Source organism: Protopterus annectens, chromosome 17.part0 (assembly GCF_019279795.1).
Source record: "Protopterus annectens isolate FY-2018-M chromosome 17.part0, PAN1.0, whole genome shotgun sequence".
Taxonomy (NCBI): Eukaryota; Metazoa; Chordata; order Ceratodontiformes; family Protopteridae; genus Protopterus; species Protopterus annectens.
In genome coordinates this window covers 448,254,160-448,278,238 of record NC_056751.1, presented here as the reverse complement: position 1 = coordinate 448,278,238, position 24,079 = coordinate 448,254,160, and positions in this window count along the sequence as shown.

Sequence of the window (24,079 nt, the reverse complement as noted above, 5' to 3'; positions counted from 1 at the left end):
AAAAAGAAAACTACTTACTCTATTGTGGAATAAGGTTTGTTTTTTAATTATTAAAGATCCCAAATTCTCCATTAGAAAATATATGGGAAGTTCTGAACTAACAATTGTCACATTTTTCAGGATTAATCAATTATAAGGCCTTTTTCCAATATATCAGGAAACACTGAAGCAACTAGTATTTCGATGAACTGATGAGTAGTGGTATGACCTCTTTTGATCTGGAAGTCACTGCAGCTGTTCAAGCCAAAAATTTCAGCTTTAACTTACCCTCACTCCTACACATCTGCATTCCACCCCTTCCCAGCAAAACATTTCCTAAACAATCTATTTAGATTAAGTCATAAAGCACTATTTAAAAAAAATGATTAAGTAAAAAGATCAGCTGTATAAGTCCAGGCAACACATCTGATTATAAATTGTAAAAAATCAACACTGCCATAAATTCCACAGAAAGTCGTAATTTATTATAACATAAAAACACAAGACTTGGTGCTTCTTCCCATCTCACATTTGGTTTCATCTGACAAAATATGTTATAATAAATTTTGATTTTACATGGACATTTAAGGCAGTGGTAATTTTTTGCAATTTTTTTTACGGTTGGTTTCTTCACCAAGTTTCTTAGTGGAACATATCTGATTATCTCAATGTCAGGAACAAACACAACTTTGCTCAAACCTCCCTAAAAATATTCAACCTTAGCCCCTCCACTGGCCATGTACCAGATTTCTGGAAAACTGCCATTGTACAAGGGTAGCACCGCCACAGATTCTGGAAACTATAAACCCATTAGCCCAACAGTATCATTTCTAAAGTTATGAGACATATCATAATCAAACCCAAATACTAAATTAGGTGCCCTACAAAACCTTGATCCAAATAAATTGTATTTCATTAATGGTATATCCTGTCAGCTCAATCCAGTAGATTTCCTTGAAAGTTACTGAAGCTTTACACAAGCGTCACTCTATCCACACTGCTTATCTGGACCTAGCAAAGTCTGCTAATGCAATCACCTGCTGCTGGCAAGGCTGATAATTTCATTTGCCTAAACATTAAAAACTATAGCATCTACTGAATAGCTAGCTCACTCTCCTAAAGAAGATATACAGTGACAGTAGGTGGCAAGTCTTCCATACAATGTAGAATCACTAGTGGTTTCCATAGGGCTCTGTCCACAGTCCCATACTCTTTGTCTGGTACTTCTCCTGTATGAAAAGAGATGTTGATGGTCTAGAGCTAACTGCATTTTCTGATGAATTCAAGCAAAATAGGTAATAAACCTTAACAGATAAGTAAATCCTTCAAATAGTGTTTGATCTTTCAGTATGTGGCATACAAAACCACAGTCTTAAATTGCCTGCTAAAAATATGCAGAGTTTCTTTAAAGAAATAAGACTATCTAACTGTGTGCAACATAAATGCCATTCCCTTAAAATTTACAAAGTTAATAGAGATCTAAATATATTTATTGATAAGAAGCCATTTTGTAACCATTATGCAAACATAATCATTCTATTTTGATCAAAAAATTATTAAAGGCATTTCCTGTAGATATAAAGAAGTCATAATTCCTCTATATTATTTTATCATTAGGCACTTCGGAGAAACATACCACACTTTAGGTATGTACCATCCAAGTGCTTTTCCAACCTCAAAAACTTCAAATTATCCTGTCTTAAGCCTCTCTGGTTTCATAAAGGGATAAAGCCCTGACTGCAGCCTAGTTGACCTGGGTTCAATTCGCAGCTTAGCCAACTGATGTAGTGGCAGAGAAGGATGGACTTTTTCATCCCTAGGAGGGTGTGCAGTCCCATGGTCACCTTCTGTAGTGAGCCCAGATCGAGGATGGTAATGTCGCTGGTAGATTTGTGGTCAAAAATGGGAATAAGGGTGGGGGCATGGCTGAGGTGCTGTGGAGGTGGGTAGAAATGCCACATCCCCCCACTGCTTGTCCACCCCTTACTCATTATCACTGGTTCTATGTGGGAGGGTAGTAAAAACTGGGGAGGTCATATAAGAAAAAAAGATCCTGCTTGAAGTTGGACAATAGAAACTCTCAAGTTGTCCTTAGTCTCCTTACAGTCTCTAGATTCAAATTTGTTCATTGATCCAGGGATGATTGGCATGTTGCTAGGACCAGGACATGTGGAAACAGGTTGGCTGTTACAGTAACAGAAGGGGAGAAAAAGAAACAAAATTGTATCCTAACTGAAAAGCTTACAACACATAGCTCCTTAAGACACCCAGACAGGTTAAAAGCCATAACACTTTATTTTTTCTCATATAGGAGTCTAAATATCACCTATGCTTATTAATCCATTCCATGAAAGACCCTGTCCTACTTGACTTCCATTACATACAGAAGACTGATAATACAGTGAATATCCAATTCAAAGATCTTAGACTTCAGTATAATAAATAACAGGACCTACTGATGGGATAGGTATCTGATCCAACTGATTCCATACCTGTGGAGGAGCTTACATTTACATTTCAAATAATGTAATACCATTGCCTCCTTTAAAGCCAGTCTTGCTGATTCACTTGGTGTTTACAAATTCATACATGGAGTATGCAGCATGGCTGCCTTGGATGTGTAGTTAATTGTAATTACTGGTTCATTAGATCACACAACCTAAATTTCTCTATGACCTACAAGATATTATGTCTAGAAATAACCTATAAAATATTAGCATTTACTTTATTTGTGTGTTTCTTTTGTTTGCTTGATTATTTTTTTGTAATTTAATATGCAAATAGTTTAAAACTGAGTCAGCCATGCCCATTGTTTTAAAAAAGTGTGCACATAGAAAGTTATCATGCTCATGTAATCAATTATCTAAAGATACTTTTTGATCTTTCTATATTGTGAGGCTTGTTTCAGTACCCCTGTTGTATTATTCAATCACTTTTTATTATACCTTTGTTTTAATCTTATGAGATTGTAATAAAATTCCCACACCTTTACCCACTTAATCTTACAAATTTAATGTTGTTGTTTTTCTTTCGGCTTGTCCCAGTTAGGGGTCACCACAGAGGAACTCCGATCCGCTAATGATTGGCAGTCGATTTTTATGGTGCAAAGGTGCCAGCCCGACACCCAACCTTCAATGAAGGCATGCCCATTCACGTATGTCTTTCAAATACCACTCGACCGTGGGGAGGACATGCAGACTCCACACAAAAGGCGCCCCAGCCAAGAATCGAATGGGAGAACCTCTTGCTGTGAGACAATGCTACCACTGCACCACCGCGGCTTCTAATCTTACAAATTTAATATTATTTATAATTTCCCTGATTATGTCTAAATTATTCCTTTGAATTTCCTCTTTATCTAAGTCACTTTCTGTCCATGCCACAGTCCATTTTCTCTGACAACGCTACCGCTACACCACTGTGGCTTCTAATCTTACAAATTTAATATTATTTATAATTTCCCTGATTCTGTCTAAATTATTCCTTTAAATTTCCTCTTTATCTAAATCACTTTCTGTCAATGCCACAGTCCATTTTCTCTTTAAGCACCTTTATCTTTCTGGGTTATTTGTATTCAAAATAAAAGGGCTACAAATACAAACTACCATGAGAATGTAAGGCTAGGCTTAAGATCCTTACAGCTCAATAGCCTAGTAAGTACATATTAACCTATGACCATAAACAGCAAACATTAACACCTAATTTCTCTCCTGTATATCAACCCATCAACCATGAACAAATCCAATTTCTGTGCTTCTAACTTTCATTGCTCAAATATGTCTCCATTTTTCCTCACCGTTTTTTTACATTCATCTCATTTCCTTATGCATTCCTAAATCATACAATGTGGACTTGCTTGTGTTTTCGCACATCTTCAGTAACAATCAGCAACTTTTCCTTCCATTCATTGCCTCCTTAGCATGTAAGCCCACCAGCAGACTACTCAGTTATACCCTAAATGACATATTCATTCCACAACATTTTTCTCATAAATTCCCTTATTCTTCTTAGCTCCATTTGTACCAGCTATGTTCTTTCCATTTTCCTTTAGTTTTCAATGTACACCTCTGGATTTATTTCCTTGTGTATTAATGCTATGCTTCCATAATACTCATCTACTTCCTTATGGGACTGCTTTCTTTTCTTTTTCTCTCTCATCCCTATATCTGTCTGTTACTGACTGCATTAGGTAATATCGCAAGCACTGCTTATAATTTCTAAATGACACTTTCTTCTTTTTTAAGGCAACTGTATTTCACACACACATCCTCACTACTCTGTGGTCACCTCAGCTGGATAATCAGAAATATCTGTCTCCCAATGAAAGACACTTTTATAGATTTTTAAATATATGCACAGTTAGGGTAAAAGTACAACCTCCCCACTGTCAATGATGCAGTACCTAGTGACTATGCATCTTGCCAGTAGTTCTTGTTCTCCAGTTAAATATATACCTGCTCTGCCTACACACACACACACACACACACACACACACACACACACACACACACACACACACACACACACACACACACACACACACACACACACACACACACACACACACTTCTGGCCACTTAGCTGCCTTTCCAGATTGCCTCTATCCATTTTCTTTTCATTTCAGTTGCTGTTGTTACTTTCTTATAACATGGCTGAGAAGCATTCAGATCTCCCTGTTCTTTTGTTACTATAGTAGGAAGACAACAGATACCTGTAACCAGCTGTTTATCCATGGGAACACCTGCCTCCACTTCATATGTTATTACAACCTTCCACTCATACAATTGGATTGTTACATACATCAGTACATCCATTGCCTAGGTATTCGGCATATATATTAATTTCTGTTTATTTCACTTTTTGTTTACACAGTGGGTGGACTGATCAACAGGCCCTTTTCAGCCATGGCATGGGCTAACTAAAAAAATTAAAGGACATTACACTACAACTGCAAATGAAAAATGAAAGAAAACAATATTGAGGAATATAAGTAAGGTTATAGAAGTAAACAGTAAAGATTAATAATACACAAGCAGTTAATAGTATTGTAATGATATAAAACGTCAGCTGCATAATATAAATGAAGACTTTAATATAAAACATAAAATAATAAATAAAATAAAGTACAAGCATTCATTGATACATTTACAAAGCAAGCTTGCTAAGATGAGTGAAGGATTAAATATATGTGTTAAAGCATGGCACATGAACTCCAAAGTACTTGCATTTACTCTCTTTGAACATGTGTTCCTTTAAGTTTGTTTTAAATACTTGCAGGGTTTCTCATTTTGAGTGCCACTTGGCACTTGGTTGGAGCAGACTGGAACTATCTTGGCAAAAGCTCTCTCACTAAGTGCCAAACCAAACATGTCTCTGTATAATGAGAATGCAGTGTTTTCTTTCAGGAAATACAACCAGTATCAAAAGAATAGTTTTGCGAAAAAATGTAAGACATGCACTGTGATTCAGAAAGGAACACGTCCAGCTTAATCCCCAATATGGCCTGCTGCCACTTGCAGCATCCCTTTCTGATTCAGGTGCAGGCTTATCACAGTGATTATAAACAGTCTGTAGGATCAGATTGTGGGCCATCTTCACAGCCATGCTGCATACTAGTTGTAGGAGCAACAGGGTCTTATAAAAAAGAATTTACAGTCGTATTTAGATATGTTACCAATTCATGTAACACCATATGAATTGCAGAAGGAGTTATTACTGGGCACATTGCGGGTGCTGCAAAGAGCACTTTTGGCTGACATCAAAGAGTGATACAATACTAAATTAATGAACTTTAATCGTACTTTGACTTAGGAATGGGGTCCATTCTCATCATGGTATTAGAAACCCAAAAGACGTGGAGAAATTAAAAATGACTCATGATAAAGAGGCATTTTGTGGGAGTGGCCTATGCTAATTTGCCATCTGTTCTCCCAGAAGGCCGTGGTAAGTGATTTATACAGCTGAGTGATTCAAAGAATTACTCAGCAGTATAAATTATTAATACTGTGTATAAAGTGGTGGTCCCCCTTTGTAGTCAATAGACAGAGTACAAAGGGTTAGTCTAGACAAAATTATTTTATCTAGCAGATCTAGGAGACTGTCTGTCTTTATTCCTCCCTGCAGGAGGAATAAAGACTCCTTGTTGAAATTTCAAGTAGTTTATTCTATTAAGTGGTTAGAGGGATGAGTGTTCTTGTTCTAATACATTACATTCAGCAGGCCAGTTATTTAATGGTAGTTAAAGACAATAGTTGGGGGTGTCTGTGGAAGCTGATTGGAGTAAAATCGGGTACCTATTAAATTGCCGAACGTTTCAAAGTTTGAATGTCATATGATCGACCTTTGAAAAGTAAAAAGGTGAAAGGCAATGGCTCCATACGTGGAGAATGGAAAAATTCCCCTTTTCTGCACTGAAGTGCGGAATCAGAGTTGGTATATTTAAGTAGGGGGTGTGTGTCAGGTGCAGGGGGGCTTGCCCCCCTGCTCAGAGCGCTAAGGTAATTTTTTTTTTTTTTTTTTTTACTATTTTATTATATATTCAAGGTTTCAAGTTTTGCTCATATGTTGTCGAACATATGAGGTTCGAAATTTTGAAGGTTCAAATATATAATATAGATCCGGAAAATCTGCAAGATGGAAAAACAAGGAGACATTCTCAAATCGTAGAAGTTAGTGTCTTATTTGAATATTCCCAAAAGACCCATGATAGTTTACCAGCTCAGCAGCCTGTGGAACCTCAATCTTAGTTAAAAAGTTTTTATTTTTAACAAGCAAAACATGTCAATATACCATGATCTATCACTATAGAACTATGTTTAAGAAAACACTTTTGCCTAAGCTTCATCAGGTCCATCTAACAGAGTGCTTTACACTTTGATCATTGAAAATGCTTACTTTTACAAGGCTATCACCAGAGTTTTTTAGCCTGTTTTGAATCACATGTAATATGAGAGGCTGTGTCTGCCTTTGTGGGGCTCATATATTCGTGGAAGCAAATTATGACAGCTTTATTACAGAACTTTTTCCATTCTGACTTGTCATTATCAGTGCTTGCATCACATGTGATATGAGATGCTATGCCCACTTTTGCAGGGCTCATATCTACTGAAATACAGTACGAAAGACTCATTTTCTCTTGTTTGGCTGGCAAAATGGTTTACAGTGCCTGCTTTTAAGAGGCTTGTAATTAAGGTGACCAGTTCCCATTCTTCTTCCTGACGAAAACAGATATTTTTATATGCAGGGGAGGTGGTCATTTACAGTTACACTAGGAGACTCACATTTTTTAATCAATACATGCATCCAGAGAAATTGCCTACAGTGGAAACAAGTCACAGTGCTCATTTTTACAGAGCTTATGGATGTGCACAAGTAGGAGGAAACATGTAGATAAAGGCTGAGACCTCAGAACCTTTTGTATAGACTTTCTGTGCCAATGGAATTAAAATCTACCCAGTGGTGAGCTGCAGAGTATGAAAAAACTTTTAGTAAAAATAAGTATCTCAGATCTTCTTTAAGCACAGACAAACTAAAGGCATCTACCTATGTAACTGAATAAAATGTGTCTTTATTCATCCCATAGGGATGGTATCACAGAGAAGGTCTCCTAAGTCTGCCCATTTTATCTGGGCTAATTCTTTGTATTCTGTTTCTTCTTAGTCCTTTCATCATCTGTGTCATACGTGGGAGTTTTCCCCATTGATTACAAAGGAAAACAATGTAAAAGGTAAGACCAGATAAGTGGTAAGAGATGTGTGTGTGTGTGTGTGTGTGTGTGTGTGTGTGTGTGTGTGTGTGTGTGTGTGTGTGTGTGTGTGTGTGTGTGTGTGTGTGTTGGGAGGGGATCTGCAGAGGTTTGAGTGAGTATGTGTGTGTGTTGGGAGGGGATATGCAGAGGTTTGAGTGATTTCACAAGTGCGAGGTGTGTGTGTTGGGGGGGTCTCTTCAGAGGTTTGAGTGGTTTGATATGTGCAGTGTGTGTGTGTGTGTGTGTGTGTGTGTGTGTGTATGTGTGTGAGTGTGTGTGTGGCTTTCTTACTGGATGGTCACAGTAAGGAGTTACTTAGTGGATAGGTACAGTAGGTGTGTGTACTTAGTGGATAAGTACAGTAGGTGTATGTGTGTGGGGGTAAACAGATGTGTGTGATTAGATGAGGGTATGTGTATCTGAAATACAATGAGTGTCTGTGTTTATGAGATACTACCTGTGAGTTACTTCCAAACTCTCCTAGAAAAATAAGCAAAACCCATAATACTGTGAGATGGCACTAAACACTTGGGACATTTAAATTTTACTCTAAGTAACATAAAAAGTTAATAGAACAGCAGGTTTTGAGCATGGAGCCTTATCCAAAACGTTAGTAATATAGTAGTATGAGGTGGGGGTGCACTCATTAAATATTACCCTAAGTCCCTTAAAAGTTAATAGAACAATTAGTTTTGCAGGATGAAGCATGTTTTGGTAACATAGAAGTGTGGGGTAGGGAGCACTAGTGTCAGGGACACTTTTTTACATATTAAAATAAGGCAAACAATAATTCAAATAACAACATGTTTAGCACCATGAAGCATGTCCTGAGAAATAAGTATGAAACTCTAATCTCTTGTATTACTGACTCCCTGTAATGGTTCATCATTTATTGCAGGCAGATATAAGAGGCAAAATCAGGGATGTTCTCTAAAACAAGGGACAGTTGACAGGAATGGTGGTGTGTCCTTTTGTTTGTAAGTGTGTGGGAGGGGGGTGGAGGGGATCTGCTGTCTATTTAAACAGCCATGCTCAAGATTTGTAGACAAAGACAAGAGGAACATAAGATAACAGCAGGGAGACTTTTTAAGTAGCTATAAAATTACTAATTCCAACGGAAATATTAAAACAGCAAGAGTTCAAGTACTATGAAGACTTTTAATAAAACTCACCTAGACTTAAAGCCTCAGTGAATGCCTTCAAGGAGAATAAAATAAAAAATATGCATGCAATATTCATACACAAAACAATCATATTAATAAAAAAAATGACCAATGAAATAAAACCATTCAAATAAGACATTTTTTTAAGGAAACATACACAATAAAACAAACTACAGACACTACAATACTGTCTTCCAAGTACATTCACTATTTAAGCCATATGGTTTCCGTGTATTCAATTTTAAAATAAATAATATAATAATGTTGCATTATAAAAGAGATAATCTCTAATATTGTGACCTTTCCATTCATTTAAAGTCAGTTGCTGCAAAATAGTTGCCTCTGTCCAATAAACTACTGTTGCTGTTATGATGATGAGAAAAACGAAAAATGCATGGCTACTAGACTTCTTCTTCTTCTTTCGGCTGTTTCCGTTAGGGGTCGCCACAGCAGATCACCTGTTTCCATTTCTTCCTGTCCTCTGCATCTTTCTCTGTCACACCAACCACCTGCATGTCCTCTCTCACCACATCCATAAACCTTATGTTAGGCCTTCCCCTTTTCCTGTTACCTGGTAGCTTCATCCTTAGCATCTTTTTCCCAATATACTTAGCATCCCCCCTCAGCACATGTCCAAACCAACATAATCGTGCCTCTCTGGCTTTGTCTCCAAACCTTCCAACCTGGGCTGACCCTCTAATATACTTATTCCTAATCCTGTCCACCCTCGTCACACCCAGTGCAAATCTTAACATCTTTAATTCTGCCACATCCAGCTCAAACTCCTGCCTTTTTGTCAATGCCACTGTCTCCAACCCATATAACATAGCTGGTCTCACTACACTATTGTAGACCTTCCCTTTCACTCTTACAGGTACTCATCTGTCACAAATCACTCCTGACACTCTTCTCCACCCACTCCATCCTGCCTGTACTCTCTTCTTCACCTCTCTTCCACACTCACCGTTACTCTGAACTATTGACCCCAAGTATTTAAACTCATCCACCTTCACCACCTCTACTCCTTGCATCTTCACCATTCCTCTATCCTCCCTCTCATTCACACATATATATTCTGTCAGTCCTGCTGACCTTCTTTCCTCTTCTCTCTAGAGCATATCTCCCTCTCCAGGGTCTCCCCCACCTGTTGCCTACTCTCACTACAGATCACAATGTCATCTGCAAACATCGTAGTCCACGGGAACTCCTGTCTGATCTCGTCTGCTAACCTGTCCATCACCATTGCAAATAAAAAAGGGCTCAGAGCTGATCCTTGATGTAACCCCACCTCCACCTTAAATGCATCCGTCACTCCCACCGCAGACCTCACTGCTGTCACACTACCCTTGTACATATCCTGTACCACTCTTACATACTTTTCTGACACTCCTGACGTCCTCATACAATACCACAACTCCTCTCAAGGCACCCTGTCATATGCTTTCTCTAAGTCTACAAAAACACAATGCAACTCCTTCCAACATTCTCTGTACTTCTCCATTAACACTCTCAGAGCAAAGATCGCATCTGTAGTGCTCTTTCCTGGCATGAAACCATACTGCTGATCACTAATCATCACGTCCCTTCTTAACTTTGCTTCCACTACTCTTTCCCATAACTTCATGCTGTGACTGATCAGTTTTATCCCTCTGTAGTTACTACAGCTCTGCACATCACCCTTATTCTTAAAAATCAGTACCAAAACACATTTTCTCCATTCCTCAGGCATCCTCTCACTTTCCAAGATTTCATTAAACAATCTGGTTAAAAACTCCACTGCCATTTCACCTAAACACCTCCATGCTTCCACAGGTATGTCATCTGGGCCAACAGCCTTTCCAGTCTTCATTCTCTTCATAGCTATCCTTACGTCCTCCTTGCTAATCCATTGTACTTCATGATTTACTATCCCTACATCATCCAACCTTCTCTCCCTCTCATTCTCTTCATTCATCAACCCCTCAAAGTACTCTTTCCATCTCCTCAACACACTCTCCTCACTTGTGAGTATGTTTCCCTCATTATCCTTTATCACCTTTACCTGCTGCACATCTTTCCTAGCTTGGTCCCTCTGTCTAGCCAATCGGTACAGGTCCTTTTCTCCTCCTTAGTGTCCAACCTTTCATACAACTCTTCATATGCCTTATCCTTAGCCTTCGCCACCTCTCTCTTTGCCATGCACCTCATCTCCTTATACTCCTGTCTACTTTCTTCATCTCTCTGACAATCCCACTTCTTCTTTGCCAACCACTTTCTCTGTATACTCTCCTGTACTTCCTCATTCCACCACCATGTCTCCTTGTCATCCTTCCTTTGTCCAGATGTGATACCAAGCACCTTTCTTGCTGTCTCCCTTACTAGCTCTGCTATAGTTACCCAGCTATTTGGTAACTCTTCACTGCCACCCAGTGCCTGCCTTAACTCATCCCTGAACTCCACCTCACAATTACCCTTTTTCAATTTCCACCACTTGATCCTTGGTGCTGTCTAACACTCCTTCTCCTCTTCTTGATAACCAACGTCATCCTACAAACCACTATCCTATGCTGCCTAACGACACTTTCTCCGGTCACCACTTTACAGTCTCCAATCTCCCAGACTGGCCCTCCTACATAAGATATAATCCACCTGTGTGCATCTTCCTCCACTCTTGTATGTCACCCTATGCTCACAAAATCCACTACCATCTGACCTTCTGCATTCCTTTGTTTAACACCATACCTACCCATCACTTCCTCATCCCCTCTGTTCCCTTCACCAACATGCCCATTGAAATCTGCTCCAATCACCACTCTCTCACATGGCTACTAGACTACTTTCTTTATTTATTTACTTTTTTTATATCTCTAAAATGGTCTTGAAATCTAGATTTGAACATTGTTTGACACACACACACACATATATATATATATATATATATATATATATATATATATATATATTTGTAAATATTAAACTACATGGACACCTTAATGCATATATACGATACCCACTGAGTCACATGAAAAAATGTGAGTAACCTCACATTTCTTATTAGTTATTTTGTGAAACTCATTAGCATCAACAAGAACCTCAGAGAAAAGTCTCCTTGGCTTACTCTCAAATGATGTTCCCCACTAGTGTCTTTTTGCACAATGTGTATTCACTAAGTAGTGTCTAATACTTTTATGTACCTCTCCTGAAAGAGGCAGACATATTCTTAGTAAAACACTTACTTAACATAACATCATCCTGAATGTACTGCCAAAACTTTTTAATATCTTGAATCATAATCTGTATAAAATATTCTATTCTGTAATAAAAATAATAATATTAGGTGTTATTCTGTATTCTCTCTTGAGATGACACTGCTTGAGATGATTGTAATAAATCTGATTTAGGCAAAATGGAGACTCTGTTATAAGCTGCCAAACTTTCATCTTTGTCAGAACCACACTCAGCGTATCCCTGAATGACAGCTTTAGCTTCTGTTAAAAACTCAGTTTTAGAGCAACATATTCTTCTATCCTCTCAACAGTTCACTATAAGGGAGAGAGCTCACAGTATGAACAGGAAGTCAACTCGAACTATGTAATAGAATATTTGAGGCAGTAGGCTTGCTATATCGTTTGGAAATAGCACATGGTCCTAAACTGCTTACAAATGTCACATCCAAAAAATCAATTAGTTTGCAAGGTACTAAATGAGAGAATGACAACCCTATTGACAAAAGGATTGTCATTCAGTTCTTTCAAAAATTCTGCACATTCACTTGCATTACTTTCACAATCACAAAGTATACCATCTATAAAATGATAATAGATGTTTACATGCTGTGAAAAAGAATATTTATAAATAAATTCCTGTTTCACAATCCCCATAAAAGCAAATCAGCATTTGCCAAGGCAAAAATCATCCATTAAAAATAAAATAATTATTTTTTAAACAAAAATCAACCAAATCTGTACACTAATTAGCTTTGGAATAATCACTTAGAAAAAATGTAGAGCCTGTAAAACAAAATAATGCCCAGTGGTAGTGTAGAAACGACTACCATCAATTTACATCCAATAATAATGTGCCCAATTAACATTTCATCAATTTAATCAAAAGGACTGAAGTATCTTTATTAAAAATGGAATTTCATTACAAACTGTATCAACTAACTCTTAATTTCCTTCCCCACATTTTCAGTAAAGCCATCTCAACCGAAAATAATAGGTCTCCCTGGTGGCTTTTTCATGTATCTTAGTGATGCAGTTAAAAAGTGGTATTGTAACTTTTTCTTCCTGTGCTAAAATTTTACCATCCTTTAGGGTGAAAAGAACTTAATACTAACACCCTTACCACTTAACTCAACTAAGCTGCAAACAGCCATTTACAACTTCTGTACTTTAAATATTCAAAGCAATTATATTCATCAGTGTTGAATTCATCACCACAATAGTCTGACCCTTATCAGAAGGCTTGATTACTACAGAAAGATGAATTTGTAACATTCTTAAAGCATTCTGTTTTTCTTTTGGTAGCACGAATGAATAACAGCATATTTATTAAACTGTGTCAGAGAACGTAAAACATGAACATTCTATATACGCAAAAAATGCCAAAAATATTAACATTTTGAAAGCATGGCATAAAAGATGTTCATTTACCAATGTTCACCTAAATAGGTGTATACCTTTCATTAACCGACTGCAGCTCTGAAGCAAAAGAATGTTTCTTTAAAAGAATTGTCAACAACTGCATCAAATTCCATAAATGTACTGTGTAAATTAGGACATTTTCTAAAATTATTTTTGGGGTGTTACAACAACGTCACCACTTAGTTCATTGGCGCTGTACTATTTTCATCCTTGTCATGCCTGACTATCGTAGGTCGTCTTACACAATAGATCCATCTCTTGGATGGACATCCTCATTTCCTCCTACCTGCTTCTCTATCTCCCAGTCTTCACCAAATAATTTTCTTTCCTGCACATGTAACCAAACCAGAGTAATCTGTTCTCCTTCTCTGTGAATGAGCTACTTTGGCTGCTGCTCTGATGTCCTCATTTCTTTGTCTGTCCAACAGTGTACATCTTACTACCCATTTCAAGGACTTAACCTCCATTACCTCTAGACTCCTCTACTATCCTGCCTTCACTGCCCAGGTTTCTGTACAATACAGAAGTACCAGTCACACCACTATTTTGTACACCTTACTTTTAGCTTCTTTGGCATTTTTCTGTCACATATTACATCTAGCATGCTCTGTCAGTTTCCTGCAGCCCCTCTGATTCTACCTTTGAGCTCCTCATTCAGACTCCTATTCACTCCAAGCACCCCATCCCAGATATATGAAGTTGCTAATGTGTTCCACTATTTTCTCTTCTGTCTCTGTTTTCAGCTTCTTTTGATTCCACCGTTTTCTGCAGTTTTAAATGCCTTGTCTCTATTTTATCCCATGCAGCTTTAGATTTACATTACAATCTGCTATAATTTGCTGAAGTTGCTATTTAGTGTGCTTTCATTTGCTGCATCTTCTGCTTATTTTAGCTTTGTTTGTGTGCCCCCTGTAGTCTGTTTGCAATAATACAAAATCACTTGGCAGAGAGCTGAACCCTGATGCTCACCCAATGCAAACTCCTTTGTGAGTCCATACGCTGTTTATACTTGTGTCATTAGGTCATTGTATACTGCTTGCACTCATTTTACCAGTGTTTTCAGGCTTATGAATCATTACAGGACTACCCAAGTCAGCTTTCTTGGGACCTGGTCATATGCTTTCTCCAAGTTTAGGAATATCCATTCGGACTCTTTCCTTATCTGCAGCCTCTTCTACACTAACTGTCTCCCTGCAAATATCAGACTGGTTGTGTTGTATCCCGATCTGAATCTGACATGCTCATGTCTCATTGTTTGTTTTACTTGTCTGTGTATCCATTATTACATCACTGTCCCCAACACTTTCTTGCAGTGTGACAGCAGTTTGATACCTCTGTAGTCCCCCAGTTATGAATGTCCCCTTTGCTCTTTTGAACTGGTACTAGATTGCTTATTCTTCAGTTATCCAAGATGCAGCTTTATCTCCATTCTGTGATGGGTACCCTTAAGAGAGATTTCACTCTAATTCCCCCATGATCTTGATTACATCTGCCGTGACTTCACTTTAGCCCTTGCTTTCTGTGACCTCATCTTCTTAAAGCTGTTCTTACTTCTTCCAGGGTGGGTTCCTTTTGCCTTTTCATTATAGGCTGTGAATAAGGAAGTAGGGATTTTGCTTGTGTGTGCTTTTTTTCCCTTCATTTAGAAGCTGCTGTAAGAATTCCTTCTGCCTGCCTTTGATTTCTTCTGGACTGGTGAGCAGATTGTTGCTGATATTCCTTATGAGTGATGCCTGATGACTATCTTCCTTATCTTTCTGTTTATGCCTTGCAACCCAATAGATTTCCTTGTGCTCTCTACTGAGTCAATGTCTGCAGATGATGCTTAACGTCACATCGCATACCAGCATCTAGCTGGGTTCATGGTACAGCTGGAGCAAATCCTGGCAGAACCAGCTCTCATGGAAGGTGAATGGATAGGCTGCTTCATCATCTACCATGCATGTCCTAGGACCTGCCCAGTAGGCCAAGCCACAATGCTGTACCTACTGCTTATAGGTTCATTGGAGGTTACTAGGCTAATGGCCCTAGAGCCTTTACAAGCCCAGCCATGTTATACCCTTGTTCCCTGACTGCCCAAGATAGATACTCTGTATTTGCAGCACTAGCCTATGATCAGCACTGACTTCCCCTGTCCATGAGGGACATAGGTGCCACACCCAGAGTGAATTTATGATGCTCCATCCAATTGTCCCAGTTGTGCTTAAATAAATGCTCTGCTTCACATGAACTGTCTCTAGGAGACATATCTGCCTCTCCAGCACTTCCTGTTCATGTCAGATTAAGATCCTTAGAGTGAGTGAATCTTGTCCCATTTGACTTGAAGATGTGAAGCATTTCCATTAGGGCTGGGTCAGTGACTGCTTTGTAGACCAGGCAGAAGGTCACCTTTCAGCAGCCTATAAGATACAGAGTACAGTGATAGGGCTTTCAGTCTATATATGTAGGCCACGTTTTGAAGGCCATGAATTTTCTTGGTGAGAAACCTCTATGGTCTTTCTAGCTGCTGCAGATGTCTGGTGAGGTACATATAGAAGGGAGCATTGTACTCTATTAATGGTCTGACTATGGTTGAATACAGAGGTGTTATAACACCCCCTAGTCCTGGATGTGATGCCCTTACTTATGAGATGTGCAACATAAAAGGCTTTGCTTTCCACTGTGGACATGTGGTGATCAAAGTTTAAGTTGCTGTCAACCTGTTTTCCCAAATCCCGCAACACCTGGGTTTGATCTTTTGGGGATACTGTCTACATTCTAGACTGCAGGGATTTCATGTTTACCAAAGGGGATAATAATGCATATTTTTGCATTTAGTTTATGTCTGTGGCTTTAGCACCAATCATTTCTCTGTCTTAGCCCCTTTTGTAATATGTTGATATCATTAAGGGACTTTGTGATTGCACAAAGTTTGCAGTCGTCAGCGAACTTGGTAAGCCACATGCCATCTTCTTTTGCCTGGGCTTCCGAGAAGTAGATTCCAAATAGTAAAAGGCCCGGCACAGATCCTTGTGGTTCTGGCTACTGGTCTACTGGTAGAGGTGGAATCCCCAACTCTGACTGTATGCATTCTGTCGGTGAGACAGTTTGCTATTCATCTAGTGAAGTAAGGGTTAATCCCCAGCTGGGTGAGTTTCTCAATGATACTTGAGTGGATGGTTGTGTCGAAGGCCTTGTCTAAGTTGAGATAGGTGGTATGTACTGTTTTGCCTTCATCCAGGACTTTGGTGACAATCTTGAAGGAGTCTACCAGGTTTAATAAGCTTGATCTGCCCTTAAAGGAGAACTCCACCCAAAAGTTAAGTTTTTTCTTTCCAAAAAGTGATTTTCCTTCTCTGTAATCCAACACTAAACAGTTCAAATACAGAAAAAGAATAATTTAATAATTATATTTACTTATATTTCCTACTTTTGGCTCATCTGTTACATTACAAATGCTACTACAGTGGCAGAGTAATTAGGTTAGGTCGCTTATCCCAACTACAGAACCATTGAGAAAACAGTGTCTCTTAAATTATGGCATTTAAATGTGTAACCATTCACAACATTAACCCACCCACCAACATTACTGGTTCTGACAATTCACATAAAATGACTTTCAATTTTTATACTCATAAAAACTCATACTCACACACTTCCCTGTGAAAAAACATGCACTATTATACTCGCTGTGCAGTGATGTTAACTGTGCCCTTCCCTTTGTTCATTACTAGTTGGTTTGTTTATATCTGATACTCAGAGAGGCCAGCTTATGCCCAACTAAGTACTGATGGTTTTACATGCATAATTTTTACTGTAGCATACATTCTTAACTTTTGTTTATTATGTTGTATGTCTATGTGCAGTCCTCTGCCACTGTTGCAAGCTGTACTGCCCATGATCTAGCATGTTCATTCCCTGTTGCTCCCTCATCCAACTAAGCCTCTGCCACCTGTTTTGCTAAGAAATGCTGACTGTGGAATGACCAGACTTTCATAACTGATTCCTAAGTATAATATTGTGCAACACTGCACAGACAGTCAGCATTATGGCACATGTGGCAGGATCATACTGCAGGGACCACTGGATGTAGTGTGACTTCAGCAGCCCAAAACACATGCTTAGCAATGTTCCTAGTTTGTGCAGTGCATGGTTGTACCCATGGTCTGTTTGATCATGTGAATTTCTTATGGGTGCCATGAGTAAGGTTTCCAGGGCATATCTGGCTTTGCCAACAAGACATCTCTGAAGGAAGTCACCCCTCACAAACCATTGATACAGATCACATGTCTGCCATATGTGGGAGTCATGGAAAATGCCTAGGTAGCCTGCATACACATTGTAGGTAATATCATGTGCATTACAGAACACCTAGCGGTTGAAGGAGTGATACTCTTTATGGTTCACCTACCTTCTTCCCAGTTCAAATGGTGGGAATGTTGAGCTATATCATAGAAACAACACATAGTGTTGTCTCTCTTCTCAGGGGTACATGGTGGGAACTTTGAGCTATATCATAGAAACCACACGTAGTGTTGTCTCTCTTCTTTGGGGTACATGGGACCAAAATGCTCCCTCCACATGCTGAAGCATGGCAAATGCCAGAGATAAACCCACTGTGTATACATGCTACACCCATCTCACACACACACAGCACAAAGCAGACACATAGATCCATATGCTGAGGCACTTAAATGTAACCTTCCTAAACACTAAAGACCTCCTAGATGAAACTCACTTAGCAAATGCTCTTAGCAGAGAAAAAAATGCACTTTCAAAATAATCACATCAACACATACAGCCACATTTCATGGAATCTCTTTTCTAAGCCCATAAGGTAAGCTACCGCACAACTGAACATTCTGGTCATTAGAGACTCCATTGTAAGACATACTGATTTCCCTCTCACTAGGCTGAGTAAGGAGAACATCATGATCAGTTGCTTATCAGGGTCCAGGTGCTACCATATTATGCACTCAGTTCACTGGAACATGATTCAGTCATAGTCAGTGGGTGTGAATGACCTGAGACATACTTTCCTAAGGTTATATCAAGACAGACATCATGGAGCTCTCAAAATATATATCTCAGGCTGGTATGGTGATCATACACAATATGAACATAAGACGACTGACTTTAATAACAGGATTACTTTCTGGTATCATTCTAAGACAGCATGGAAGGAGATGCCAATGGACCACACTGCTTTGTCAGTGATGGTCTACATCTTTCCCTTTTTAGGCTTTTGAAGCCAACTTCATGCTTCTTAAGACAGAAGTAATGAACTTCATGACACCCATGCAGATGGACAATACAGTTACAACTGTTGAATCCTACACAAATGCGCTCTATAAGCACCTACATGAGTGCATGGATCGTGCTATCCCAAACAGAACCAAGACACTATCCTCCAAAAAAAGGAAGCCAATCTGGTGGTCCCCTGCCATAAACAAACTGTACAACAGAAGGAAGAAACTGTTGCAAAAGAGAGTAAAATCCCATGAGTGGAGGAGCTCCCTGGTCAGCCTCAGTAAGAAGCTGAGATCCCTTATAAGATCCTCCAAAGCTAGCTACGAAAATAAAATTGCCACTAATTCCAAGGACAACCACAAAGCATTCTATAGCTATGTCAAGAATCTCAATGGCAACACCCAGATCTGCTCTAAGTTACAGCACAAAGATATGAAAATTACAGAACCAACTGATATTGCCAACATCCTGGCAGATAGGTTCAGTGTTAACTTTACCCCCCCTCACCCCCTAAAGGGCCCATATCTATACAGGAAGAATGCAGAGTCCCTGTAATCACAACTACGCAGGTGAAAGCTGCACTCTCTAAAGCCAAAAACACAGCATCCATGGGACTGGACAACATCCCAGGCTGCGTTTTACACAAACTTCAGAATGAACTGGCAACCCACTTAAGCACCATGTTCAATAATAGCCTCGCATCAGGCCTTGTGCCCACGGAATGGTGCACAGCAACAGTTATCCCACTCCACAAAGGGGAAGCCACCACTGATCCCGGGAACTATAGACCTATTAGCCTGACGAGCCTGGTCTGCAAAGCCATGGAACGTATCATCATGGAACTCATAAACAAAGACATTGGTAACCTCCAAACTCTGGATCCCACCCAGTTCTGGTTTGTGAAAGGCAGATCATGCCTCCTGAACCTGATTGACTTCTTTGAGGGAGTCACCAAAGCCGTAGATGAGGGTAAAATGGTTCACACAGCCTATCTTGACCTTGCCAAGGCTTTCAACACCATCCCCCATTCTGGAATTATAGCTAAACTCAATAAACTAGGCATAAATCCCTACGTCACAAGATGGGTTGCCAACAGGCTCACTGACAGAACCCACACTGTAAAAGTTGCAGACTCCAAATCTGACCTCAAACCAGTGACAAGTGGAGTACCACAGGGTTCCGTCCTGGGACCGCTCCTGTTTGGTATCTACTTCTCTGAAGTACAGGCTAACACAGAAGGCCTCTGGCTAACAAAGTTCGCAGATGACTGCAAACTAGGAGCCATAGTCAAGTCCCCAAATGATGTGAAAATCCTACAGAAGGGCCTCTCTGAGACAGATGCCTGGTGTCAGAGCCATGGCCTCAAGCTCAATGCCAAAAAGTGCAGTGTCATCCCCTTTGATAAAAACTCTGTACCCATGAACTACCACATAGGCAGCAATCTACTTAACACCGAATGTGTGATAAGAGACCTTGGGACCCAGGTGGACAATAGTCTCCCCTTTGATAGTCACATCGCCACAGTAGTCAGGAAGTTCTTCTACGTGGCACACCTCATCATAAAAGGGCTTTCATCCAGGAAAAAAGAGGTCATAGTTACCCTCTACTCATCACTCATTAGACCCATTATAGAGTACAGCACCCCTTTTGGAATGTACCTCACAAGACATCTGCAGCAACTGGAAAGGCCACAGAAGTACCTCACAAAGAGGATTACTGGACTCAAATAAATGCCCTACACTGACCGCCTCAAAAAACACCAGCTTTACTCCGTAGCATATCGCCTACTCAGAGGTGATCGCTGCCTAACATAAAAAGCTATGTCAAACCCAGAGCTGTTGGACATGCTACACCTAAAGAAATCCCAATCCCTCAGAGCTACATGCTCTAGGGACCTAAACCTTGTCACTACAATAAACAGGATATGCTGGAGGGATAGATTCCTATCCCAGAGACTTCCCATACTCTGAAACAGCCTACCCATCTATGTCAAGCAAAGTTCTTCATTAGCACTCTTCAAGAAAAATCTTGATGAGTGGATGGGAAATAGGAAATACACCCCGGGGATCACTTCTGTGTCTCTGCTCGACAGTGGCACAGGAAAATAACTTGCTTGGGTGGGGTAAGCCAGGGAACCTTGTTGGCTAGGCTTGCATAGGCCCTTGGGCCGATAGCCTAGTACCTACCTATGAACCTATAAGCTAAAGCATCGTTCTCCCTATAGTGCCATTTTTTAGGCAATGCCAAACTGAAAATACTGCCAACATAGCAAATCACTACCAAAAAAATCTAAAGGTGCTACTGCTCAGTGCAGGATTGTAAACATGAAACCTCCACTCTCTACAATCTCTCCTTACTGTAGAGAATGCTAACATCTGTGCAGTCACTGAGACATATCTTAAATCCACAGACAGTACCCTGGCAGTACAAGGCTATAATGCTGTTTGTACATTTAGACCAGCTACTTCACAGGCAGGGTTTAAAGGTGGAGATGTCTCAATTTACATAAAAAAATAAATATACCTCAAGGCTGGTCAAAGATGTTGATGCACTTGTGCTTCTCCATGTTAAAATCACCAAAGCCAAAACCCCATACCACTTCCTTGTAAGCTATAGTTTCTTCTCTATGACCCTAGAAACCTATAACATGCCTTTAAGCTTGTTGGAACCACTCACCATCCAGCACAATACCATATTCATGAAAGACTTTAATTACTCTTCTATTAACTGGGAATCATATATAACACCAAATGTGTAGGCACATAGATTCATGGATTTTCTAAACACAAAATCCCTGGAGCAAACTGTCAATACGTCAACCAGGGGTGCAGTCCCATAGTGCATCTGGTCATCATTAATATGGAAGAGCGCTGCACACCCCATAGTGTAATGTCCTCTCTGGTATGGGCTGATCACAAAACACTCTTCTTTGAAGTCAAAATGAAACCAAGGATCCCAACTAATCCTGGAATGCCCAGTAGCTACTCTAAGGCTAACATCCTACTATTAAGTAATAATCTACCAAATTTTCAAGCCCACCTATAGTCTGAGCACACTGCTGTCTTTGCAAAGCTGTTCACAGAAATGTTAATAGCTGCACAGAGGCAGCTACACCCATCAGGAATAAGTGCAGACTCAAAAGACAAGCCACACTGGTGAAATCACATCATCAATAAGCTGTATAACAGAAGGAAACAATCATGTCAAAAATTAGGAGGTATAGAACCCAACATGGTAAAGGTGTTCTCATCAAACTAAACAAACAATCCAAATGAAAAATAAAATCTACCAAAGTCACATTTGAGGTGTATTGGCATTCCATGCCAAGGACAACCACAAGGCATTCTTTAGGCATATCCTTAACTTCAAAGTCAATTGTTAGTGAAGATACATGCACAGAGCCAGAAAATTTAGCAAACCTACTGGCAGAGAAATCCAGCTCTAAGTTTGACCATCATGTGTCAACAGTAGTGAGGAAATCATTCTATATTGTGGAACTGATAAACAATGATATGTCATCTAGGTTCAAGAAGCTTATTGTTCCACTGTATTTGGTATTCTTCAGACCTATCATTAAGTAAAATGCCCCTTTTGGTATGTACCTAACCAGGCACATCCACAACTGGAATGTGTACAGAGGTACCTCACTAAAAGAATCTTCTTCTTCTTCTTTCGGCTTTTTCCTGGTTAGGGGTCACCACAGCGGATCACCTGTCCGCTCATGATTGGCAGTGGAGTTTTACAGTGTCGAGTTGCCAGCCCGGCGCCCAACCTTTCACAGAAGGCACACACATGCACACACTCACACCTAGGGCCAATTTAGAGTGTCCAATCCACCTACAGCACATCTTTGGGATGTGGAAGGAAACCAGAGCACCTGGAGGAAACCCATGCGACCACAGGAAGGACATGCAGACTCTGCACAGAAGGCACCCTGGCCGAGAATCGAACCAGAGAACCTCTTGCTGTGAGGTGGCAACACTAACCACTGCACCAACGTGGCCGCCCACCTCATTATCTCACTAAAAGAATACAGGGCATAAATAACATGTCCTATACAGACCTCCTCAAAGCCATATCCCTGTGTTCTCTTTCCTACAGGCTGTTCAGGATAGATCTATGCCTAGCATACAAGACATCATCAAACTCTACTGTGATGGACTTCCTGCACATCTGCAACATGAACATCACCATAATTTCCTATTCTAATAACTTAAACCTTTCCTGAGATATAAACAGGACCTGCTGGAGATACTGGCATGTATCCCAGACATTGCTCCTTTTTTGAAAGAGGCTCCCCATCCATGTGAAGCAGAGCTCCTCCCTAATCCAATTCAAGTGTAACATGGACAGTCTGACAGGTTACAGGAAATTCATACTTGGTTTGCTACCAATGTCTGTAATGGACACAGGCAGCCTGCAAATGGTTGATCTCCTAAATCCCTGTTTGCAAATGTTTCATCTTGCAGGCACCTGCTTACACTTACCAAGGGTATCAGAACTTGTCAGAGATTTTGGATCCATGTCTAGGGTTAAAAAGGCCCCAGTGGTTGTTAGACTAGTACACACTTATGAACCAGGTCACTGTAGCTAATATATGTAAAAAAACACATATCATGATGTCCACTGTGACAGGTGCTCTATGGCTCCTATGGGGAAGTAGAAGAGGCCAGCACATTTCCACAGTTTGTTTCATGGTGTCCATGTCAACACGTTACCAGTTCACAATGTAGGTGTTATGGAGAGCATGAAATGTCATGCACTGTCAGATGACCCTCAGCCTCTTGGACTGACATAGAGCACCACTGGGCATGGCAGCTACTATTACAGCTTCCTACAGATACACATTTATAATGACTGCGGAAACCCCTAACATAATTCCGTGATTTAAAACAACAACAACTAAGTCAGAACAAGGGCATACATCTGAGTTTAAATGTACTGCATGTGCATAGCATGTAAAGATTTATTAATCCCTCGACATCTTTTTTCTCCTCACTATCATACACAGCACCTCATTATATGGTCATTAGCATATAGTGCTACCAACCATGTTATTTTGCCTAGCTTGCTTTTCTGAAATGCGCACACCCTCCATGTGGCTGGCTGCTCATCATGCAGTCTCACTTAGCATGATGCAGTAAAGTTTTCTGAATCTGATCCCAAGTCTCTCTAGACTCCATTAAAGTAAGATTAAGCATGGTATTAGCAAACAGACTGATGTCAGTCTCCATTCACTGTATCAGATCTGCTACAAACATACTAAAGAGTACTGGTTATTTCAAAGAAAGCTGCAGAACTCCTCCAGTTTTAGTGCCTCCCTATGTGCTACACTT